We start from the raw sequence: 10,729 nt of genomic DNA, 5'->3' as shown, positions 1-10,729 counted from the left end.
ATCTAAAATGTTAAGAGCTGGCATGCCTCAGTAACCTGGATGTTCAAGAGGACATCTAAAACTGTGCTCTGATCTTGAGTTTGAAGGGTGTCAGGTAGTAACAGCAGGACACTCAAAACCAAAATTCTGTTTTGCTTTTTTCGTTTTTGGTACAGGATCTTGCCATGTAGTCCAGGATGGCCTCAAACTTTTTCCTTGACTTATTTTTTCCTTTTTTTGTCATACTGTCTTTTAACATGTTATATTAGCTACTTAATTATGCCCTTTGTAATATACATGTTTAAGATCTTCCATTGATTGACTTGTAGTTTTAGTACATAGAATTTATATATTAAAGTATAATCGCAATATTTTTAAGTATATGGAGGCCCAATTTATTAATTTTTTTGGTTTTTTAAAAAGTTTCATTTTCTTGAGTTCGTTAAATTTCCATGTTGACAGTTTAAAACAAAATTTATAGAAATCTCCAGGCTAGTCACATTTCTAGAAACATAACTTTGGGAAGTCAGTAGTAAACCTTGCACAGAAGGAACGTCCAGCCATGAGGAAACTCACACCACACAGGACAGCATGCACAAGCGCTGGGCCAGGCTTCCTTTCCTGTCAGTACAAACAGCACCTCCTACCTTGGCATGTACCCAAACACAAAATGCCTCAAAAATAATTCACAGATACAAGGGTTTGGTTGGCTTTTTTTTTCAAAAACATACTTCATATTTCCTCTTTTATTATGTAAGTATCAGTTTAACCTTTTACTGTGAGAATAGAAACATCTTAAGAGGATCTTTGTTGTTTATACAAGTTCACAAACTGTACAATTGATAAAGGTCTCTGGGTTTCTTTAACTCCGTGGTCTTGAATGTTGCTGTGGAGGACTCTGACCTTCTCATTGTCTGTCATCTGCCAGAGTCCCAAGTTGAGTACCTTGAGACAGGACAGCTGCGTGATGTTCCAGGCATGCTTGGTGATCTGGGTGCAGCCATACAGGTCTATGCCAGTGAGCTGGCTCAGGTGCTCAGCAGTTAGCTCCAGGCCCTTGTCAGTGATAGTCACACACTGGCTAATGTTAGCATGTGCAGCCCGTCTATTTGCCCACAATGAGGTTGACGTCATCGTCATTGTGGGGCAGGAGCAGAGGCAGAGGGACTTGAGTTTGTCCAGCCCCTGGGCTGTGTAAGCCAGACTCTGGTCCCCCACTTGGGGCAGAAGGACCCATCCAGCCCTGAGAGGCTCGGGCATGATGCCCGTGTCAATGATGTTGTCGCAGGAGCGCAGGTAAAGGCTGTGCAGTCTGCCCATGTGCGACAAGTGCAGGAGGCCCGCGTCAGAGATGCCCCCACAGACGCTGAGGTTGAGGAGCCTCAGGCCCTCCAGCCCTGGCGATGTGCTTTAGAGAAAGATACGTGAGCTTCTGGCAGTCCTGCAGTGAGTTGCTCCAGGCCCAGGCAGCCCTCAGCCTCACTGTGCCTCATGCCGCCCAGGTGCCTGATGCCCACGTCGGAGAGGTGGCTGTGGCTGAGGAGTAAAGGCTCTTGAGGCACTGCAGACTCCAGGAGATGACCAGAAGGCTGGTGTTGGTGATGTTGCTGCAGCCCCACGGCTCCAATACCTCCAGGCCATTGAGGTACTGGGCGATGTGGCCCAGGCTGCTGCTGGTGATCTGTTTGCAGAGGTTCAGGTTGAGGGCGCCCAGGTTGCTGATCTCCTGCACAAACGCGTGGCCAAGCCTGTTTTCAGTTAAGTTATTAACAGCAGCTGGGGTTGAGGCTCTCCATGTGGCCATGCCCTGGATCACCTAGCTGAGGCTTCCAAGGAGGCTCAGAATCTGCATGCAGCTGCAGTCCTGGCCCTGCAGGCCAGGAACAGCGACGGGTTAGCCGGGCGCAGGTGCAGCTTGGCCTCCACCCCAAGGTGCACAGACTTGTGGAAGGTGACGTCCCGCCAGGCCGTGCACACCTGCGCCACGCGCCCTTTGCCCATGATGTCCAGGTAGCTGAAGATCATGGCCAGCAGCTCCCAGAGCAAGCAGGAGATGTGGGTCTCCATCTTCCTCCTTCCCCCTCCATGGCGCCCTGGGGAGGAGGATGGGGTCCAGTCGCTCCTGCTCTGCGGAGGAACCAAGAGCGCACCACCTGACTGCCGCCTTGGCCCAATGGCCGGCCCATCCCCGCCTTCAGGAGGCTCTGGCCACCGCCACTGCTCATCCTCCTGGTGCGTCCATCCTTCCTTCCTGTCTTCTGTCCCTCCCGATTACTACCGGCCTCAGGCGCGCTCCCAGCCCTTGCGTCCCTCCATCCCATCTACTGGGTCCTATATCCCAGGCCAGCAAGGCGCCTCACCCACTCCCAGAACCCAGCAGCTGCCGCGCCCCGCCGCCGCCACCTCCACCGCAGCCTCTGCCCTACCGCGCCGCGCCGCCAGCTGGGCAGCCACCGCTCCCACACTCCCGCCGCATTCTCTGCTCCTAGCTGCGCCGCTGCTGCGCGGTCTGGAAGGGCCTTGGCCTGGTACTAGGGCTCCAAGCACCAACAAGACTTCCTGCTTCTTTTGCCTCTCGCCCGCTTTTCAAATCTTCCAACCCCGGGCCGCCAGCATTGGCAGCCCAGGCTAGGGGAACAGCAGGCCTACCCAGTTGTCTGCGGGCACAGACCCAGGCAAGCAAGCGGACTGCATGCTTCCTAAAGTCAGGCCCTGGCCCAGCTGTCCTCTCCTCCTTCGCCCTCCACTTTATGATTTATATGTTTCTCTCATTTTTCATCAGTGTTTAGTGGGTACATTCTTCAGTTTTAACATGCCTTGCAATCTTAGTATTTTCCCTGATGGTTGGGCTCAATAATTCTGTAGAATGAGTACTCAGTGTAGTAGTTAAATAAATATTAAATTGTCTGTGAAATTTCGAGCCACAGTCCCATTTTCCACTCTTTTTACAGTAAAAGTTTACCAAAAGAGTTCTCCACACATAGCCTCTCCAATTTTCTACTCAGAACATTCTTCTGGGTCAATCCAACAAGAATTTTGCTCCAGGACACACAGAATTTTGTATCCTGTTCTTGAAGAATCATGAAGTATCTCCATCTTATCTCATCTAGAATTTAACTCTGGCAAACTATCTTCTGAAACATTTTACTAGCAGTGACCCAGTTTATTACTTCTTAAAAGTATTATCCACTTGTCATTTCCCATCAGATATTTTGTATCAACTTTATTCTATAACATTGACTACTATTGCTCACTGTCCTTTAATGTTCTACATGTCCCCAACTTGCAACTGAAGGACCCTGAATCAGTACCCAGCTCTGTGCTCTCTTCTACTATCATTATAAATTTTCAAAGATTTCCAACTGATGGTTGTAATAGACATTCCCACCATATGGACTACCAAATTTTTATCTCTAGAGGATGTTCTCCCAGGGATTCCACAAGTATATATCCAGCTTCTCAGTTGACATACCCATATAGTTGCTTCATATCCATCTCAAATTCAACATCTTTATCCAAAACATACTAGTTCTCAGATACACTATGCAAACAATCTTTTCTGTAAAATTGATGACAACTACATTTTTCAGAAACTGCAAAGTCAAGCCTGATGTTTTCTTGTTCAACTTGGTTGACTTGTACTTGAGAATTTTTTTTTTATCAAAGAGATTGACCTGTAGTTTTCTATTTTTGTGATATCTTTGTCTGACTTTGTTATGAGTGTTATGCTGACCTAGGAAAGGGAATTTGCCAGTTCCCCACTCTTCAGGTTTTGCAGGCATTTGAGAGGGTTTAATACTATTTTAACTATGTGGTGGAAATCACTGATGAAGCTATCAGTTCCTGGTCTTTTCTTTGATGGGACACTTTTTATTTCTGAATCATGCTCATTGGTTGTCATTAGTCTATTCATATTTCTGGCTTTCATAAGTATTATTTGATCGTATGTGATAAGGACTTTCTCCTTTTATTTTAGTTTGTGGATGTATAATTTCCACAATCTCCCTTTCAATATCTGTGATAAGTTCTAATAACTGCTCTTCATTTCTTATATTCATTAAACAAGTCTTCTCTCTTTTTTCCTTATATAGTCTAGGAATATTATTCTTTATAATGTTTTAAGAAGTAATGTCTACCTTCTTTGAATTTTTCTAGTCTTTTATTTATTTTTATTCTCATGTACATTTTTTGGTGGTACTGTGGTTTGAACTAAGGGCTTCTAGCTTCTAGACAGTATCTCTACCACTTGAGCCAAACTTTTAGGCTTTTTTGCTTTGGTTATTTTTTAGATACTATCCTGCTTTTTTGCTAGGCAATCCAGGACAGCCATCCTCCTAGTTATACTTTCAGCATTAGCTAGGATGACAGCTACTTTGCCTCTATTTATTTCCCCTATTCCTTCTGCAATGTTCATGCAGGGCTTACTTGTATCTTTCTCACTCCATAAGGTGTAATAGGTTATTTGAGAACTTTCTTGTATTTTTTTACCCTCTTTCTTTTTTTTCTTTAGATTTATTGCCATAAACTTCCCATTAAAATAACTTTTCATGCATCCCATAAGAATATTGTATTGTTTCCATTATGACTTTTTATCAATGGAATTTTGTGTCCTTTTAATGTCTACATTTACACACTAGTGATTTAGTAATTTTAATTTCCATGTTTTTGAGACTTTTCTAATATTCCCCTATTAATGATTTCTTATTTCATACTATAACTTAAAAAGTACTTGATATGCTTTAAGTCTTAAATTTTTGAGACGTTTTTTGTGATGTAACATGATCTGTATTGGAGAAAGTTCCCCATGTGATTGAGAGAAACACATATGCTTCTGTAGGGGGATGGAATGTTCTGTTTTATGACTTTATGATATGATAAACATCATAATCAGTGAATCAGGTAATTCAGACTCCCATTGTATACAATGCATGTGTTTTGAAATAAATCCATGTGTTTTCTCAATTTCATCCAATGGAAGCAGTGAGGAAAGGACATGAACAGGATGTTAAAACAGTAGCCTTTATTGAGCCAACTGCCTGATCATCACCCACGTAATGCATTCTCATTTACATTTTTTTAGATAATCCACCAGTTCTCATTCTGCTACTCTGTCTTTATGGGAACAAGGACCATTTTTTCCCTGAAACAGAAGTCTGTTTTCTCTCAAATCTAGTAACTCTTACAAAATATTAGAACACTTATTTGAAATATTTTGGCAATGGTGGAGAGAGTTTTGGTCAGTGTATTAGTTTTCTAGAGCTACCATCATAAAGTACCACATAGAGGTGGTTTAGCAACAGAAATGCTTTTTCCACAGTTCTGGAGGCTGGTAGTAAAAAAGTGCCAGGAATTTTGGTTCCTCTTGAGAGCACCGCCTTGGCTTGTAGATATTCATTTTCTCCAATGATCCTCCCTTCCTTTTGTCTTTGTGTCCTTCTAACAATAACCATTGTCATCTTGATTTTGAATAACTGAAATAACAACATTAGTAATTTATTTTATAATTTATGATTTTTTGAAAGAGAAATGTGTTCAGTTATAAATGCATTTAGAGAAGACCAATTTTTACCCTGTGCACTCAACTCATTCACTCGTTCCTAGTTAAGACCACAGGTAAAGAAATTCTTCCATATTTTTTCTTTCATTGTCAACTACTTCCATTGACAAACCCATCACACTAGCAAGTATTATACTTAAATTTCGCTTAAAACAACATCGTGAAATAAAAAACCTTTCCAGGCATCTCTGCTCTTGCTCTAATATCATTTTCTTCCCCCTTATAGCACAAGGCTATAAAAAGGATAGCTCTAACCTTGAAGCCCCAATTATTCACCTTTCATATCTCTCTGGGATCTATCCAATCACCCATTATGCTGATTTCTCATATGACATAGTAACATTTACCTTCATCAATCACAATCAGTTTGCTGAAATTTAAATACTAATTTCTGCTGCTCAATGATATGATAAGTATTATAAATATCCACCAAACCAACACTGATCTTGGTTAAGTTCTTCCTTTAGGCTTTTCTGAAACTTACAGGTGTTCTGAATCTATCATCATTGCTTCTAGGCATTGCTCACCTCTTGAATTTACTAGGTATTTTAAGCATGACCACATCCTACTTCTGTCCTTGGAATCTAATGTCATCCTAAAACATTGTACCCTCATCACTTGGAAAATCGAAGTACTTTAATGTTTATGGATATGAATCTATAGAATGTGCTGACTTCTGCTTACTGAAAATATTTGAGATTTTTATTGCTATCATGAAATTTCATTTTATATATTATAGATTTTTTTGTCACAGAGGGAAAATTGAACTATGGTTTATAAGTTATTTGTTCTCTTTCTATATATAATATATGAAATATATAGATAGTATATATTATATATACATATATATATATATATATATACACTGAATTATACTTGTTTTGTAAAATTCAGTTGGCTAAGGTTTTAAAGATGGTCATTGTAATGTTATGTCACAAAGCACATCGGAGCTATTTTACAAATTATAAATCCATATAGAAATAATTAATAGATTACAATTAATAGATTATAAATTAATTGAATAATCATATGAAAATATTGGAAGTATTATATAAAAACATTTAAAAATGGGTGGTAATATGGAGTACCATCTTCCCCAAGAAATGATGTTTGATATCTGACTAAATTTCCTTATTGTATAGCTAATTCTCATACCAATGTCTTTTGCTCATGTTACAATTCAGTTAAGTCCTTACCTAAAAGTGAGCAATACGTGGTTAGTACATACCTCAGTGTTAGAATGCTTGCCTAGCATTAGTAAATTTCTAGGTTTTAGTTCCACAGAAAATGAAAAAAGATAAAGAATTATAATTTCACTTCACAGTCTCCAGTTTTGAAGAGAAATATACATGTAAACATTACCTATGGTATGAAAAAATGTATCCATGAAATTCTGAATAGAGTGTAACAGTCATGTCTGTATTTGGTGTAGGCAGAAACTAGGTTAAAATCCTCTGTGCAAAGTACATAATATATTGTAGCCAACCAATCATTTGATGACAATTAAGGAGAGTTTTGGGTTTTGTTTTATACAATCCTACCTAATATTTACAATTGTACTATTTATACATACATATATATGACATATTTTACAGTTTAAGTAAAATTGGGCTTCTTGACATTAGTAGTTATCAAGCTATGATGCCTTTTACCTATAAAGCAACAATGATATTTATTAAGAAATTAAAAGTTTCAAAAGGTGTGAAATAGAAGTAGAAAAAAATGGAAAGAATTGAATTATACAAATCAGCTTCAGGGGCAGGAAATTAGCCATTCTGATGACTCTTTTCTATTAGGGTAATCTTTAAGGTTATTCACTCCTGGGATTAGAATGATAGTGAAATAACTGGCCTAATGCTTCTTGGGAATGCAGAGATTGTAGGAATCAACCTGTGACTAAAACATTCAAAGAGTCTGCTACAGTCAGGACACAACACCTTCGCCTCCTTGAGTGGTGATCCTGTTTGACCATAACCAGTGGCTATTTGTCTGCTCTGTATGAGGACATATCTTTCATATCTAAGTGTGATATTGGATAGCATGTGTCTTGAGACAACCAGGTAACAAAGTTCCTCAAGGTTTTGCAAGTTAGATGAGGTATGACACACATGTACATTTTATCTAAATATCTAAGTCATTTTAGTTTAAACATAGTTTATTATATACCCATGCCATATGAATATTGGGATCAGAAATATTTTCTTTCTAGTTATTTTTATATAACCAGATTTCTCAGAAATGATTTGCACATAAATAATTCCCTGATACTTGCATTTATTATGCTAGAGCTAATCTATTCATTTCCTCTTTCCTCAAATTGCCCAACACATCTTTTATTTTTGAGGAATGAGTAGTGCCTAGAGTAATACTTGATAACAACTAAAAAGAATGTAATTGGAAATAAAAGTATGATGATGAGCATTGTGCTGGGTACTTTTATTCTATTCATTACTCCTCAGGAAACTTGGACATAAGTTTTTCAATTTCACTGAAATATAGCTGAATAAAATTTGTATATAGTCAAGCTGTATATGATGATGTTTAGATATATAATGTATGTGCATAAACATATCCAAATAATTGCTAGTATCAACTCAATTCACATAACCACTATGCATTTCCTATTATGCAAATATAGATTCAAATCTTTTCAAATATTTATGATTTTTTTCCTCTTCACAAAGCCTGTCTGTCACCTGGATGATTTGGGGAGTGTGTGAGTCCTCCTGTACTGTACAGAATAGTGAATTCTGTAATAGTCATATCTGTGTCACCATGCATGCAGACACTGTACTCCATACAATGCTGAACAGGACATTTAATACCTTCTAAGGGTCTTATAAGTGTATGTTTGTTAAGTTTCTGTTGTTTTGAATACCATCATATCACCTTTATTTTCATAGTCTCATATAATACAGTTTTTTATTTTGCTGCTTTTTATTAAAATGATATGCCACCTATGATGGTATCGGAATTCCTTCAGATAAGAGAGAGAATTTCATAGATAGACCATCCAAACTATTCCTATAATTAATTGCCAAACTATTTCTATAATTAATTAATCACATTTCCATGAGAGAGACTTATGAGATTCAAGTATTCAGAAAAACGGAGAGCAGGAAGGTAAAACACATCTTAGCTGCTGGATTGGCATCATTGGGAGGGAGAAGGACAAAAGGAAAGGTTGTAAGAGGGTGAATATGATGGAAATGTTTTTTAATCAAATATAAAAATGGAAAAATGAGACCTGTTGAAACTATTCCAGGAATGGGAGGCAGATTAAGGAGAATGATAGAGAAGGTGACTTCAACTATGACATAGTATAGTAACTTTTGTAAATGTCACAATATAACACTAGTACAACAATGATTAAAACATAGAAAATAAATATAGTAATGGCATTTTTAAATAAAAAATATAAATAAAGAGCTATAATATAAGTAAAAGAACATTTTCATACGCAGTTGCAGTATTCTAATACTTTTCACTTTCTAACATTGTCTTTTCCTCACTCATCTCCCTGTAGTCCTCTAAAACAACCATGTTCTCTCTATTGCTTTTTCATCTAGTTATTTTTGCATACTATTATCTTATAGGTCTAGCTAGCACATATAAGGGAAAAGATGCAACCTCTGACCTTTTGAGCCTGGCTTATATTGCATAACATGATATTCCCCAGATCCATTCTTTTACCTGAAAATAACATTATTTCATTTATCTTTATGCCCAAATAACACTCCATAGTATATATATATATGTGTGTATATATATATATATGTGTATATATATATATATATATATATATATATACCACATTTCTTAATCCATTCATCATTTATGGGAGATTCAGGCTGTTTCCAAAGCTTGGCTATTGTGAACAGTGCTATAATGAACATGGTTGTGCAAGTGGCTCCATTGTATCCTGGAACACTTTCCTTTGTGTATGTGCTTAGGAGTGGTATTGCTGGGTCATATATTAGTTCTATTTTTAACATTTTGAGGAACCTCCATACTGCTTTCTATAGTTGTATTAATTTATATTCTCACCCACAGTGTATAAGTGTTCCTTTTTTCCCCACATCCATGTCACCATTTCTTGTAGTTTGTATTATTGATAATAGTCATTCTGCCTGGGGTGAGATGAAATCTCAATATCATTCTGATTTACATTTCCGTTATGCTCAAGGATGTTGAGCATTTGTTTCTTCATGAATTTTTTAGACATTTGTACTTCTTTTTGTTATTTCAATTTTTTATTATTCATTTATTCACATGTCTATACATTGTTTGGGTCATTTCTCCCCCCTGTTCCCCTCCCCCAAACCCCTCTACTTCCAGGCAGAACCTGTTCTGCTCTTATCTCTAATTAAGTTGGAGAGAAGACATAAGCATAAGGAAGACAAAGCATTTTTGCTAGTTGAGTTAAGAATAGGTATACAAAAAGATTCCTAGCATTGCTTTCATGTACAAATGTGTTACAACCCAAGTTGATTCATCTCTAACTGATCTTTACAGTGGTTCCTGATCCTCTTCTTATGTTAACCTCTGTCACTTTAAAGTTTCTGTATTAGTTCTTCTGGAGTGGGGACATCAAATGCTTTCATGTTTTGGGTTTTCTACCTGTTCCCATATCTCCCACATGTGTTCTCCCTTTGTCATATGATCCAAGTCCAACCACATTGCTGCATTTGCCCTAGACCTAAAGTCCACATATGAGGGAGAACATGTTTGGTCTTCTGAGCCTGGCTAACCTTGATTAGAGTAGTTCTATATTTAGTTTATTTTGCTTGTTTATTCAAGCCAGGGTACTATATATGCATACATGGAAATATCACAACCACTCCTGTATCATTGTTGTATAGCAAAAAATTAATAAAGTATAAAAAGAAACAAAAGAAATATTGGTTTTAATCCACTGGTTATTTCTGGCTACACAGGAGCATAGACAGCATCAGGGTGTGCAGTGAGGGGAAGCAGAGACCCATCCCCAGAAAGTGCAATGGGTGTGTATCAGATTCCCTTTCCCATGATCAATGAGGGATCACTGAAAAAAATAATCTCTCTACACAAACCATGAGTATCATAGTGGATTTCTGACAACATAGCATCAACATTATTGAAAATATCAGGCCTCATTATTTAAATCCCAGACTTGAAAACATAAAACTGTAGGAGTCCATTCTAGGCTTCGTA

At 38.1% G+C, this 10,729-nt stretch overlaps 1 pseudogene; it reads right to left on the bottom strand.

The window, feature by feature from the left end:
- Positions 1 to 505: 505 nt before the first annotated feature.
- LOC141417284 (F-box/LRR-repeat protein 14-like) lies at positions 506 to 2,212 on the bottom strand (annotated as a pseudogene).
- Positions 2,213 to 10,729: the final 8,517 nt, after the last annotated feature.

Source organism: Castor canadensis, chromosome 15 (assembly GCF_047511655.1).
Source record: "Castor canadensis chromosome 15, mCasCan1.hap1v2, whole genome shotgun sequence".
Taxonomy (NCBI): Eukaryota; Metazoa; Chordata; class Mammalia; order Rodentia; family Castoridae; genus Castor; species Castor canadensis.
This window is presented reverse-complemented; position numbering and strand designations above follow the sequence as displayed.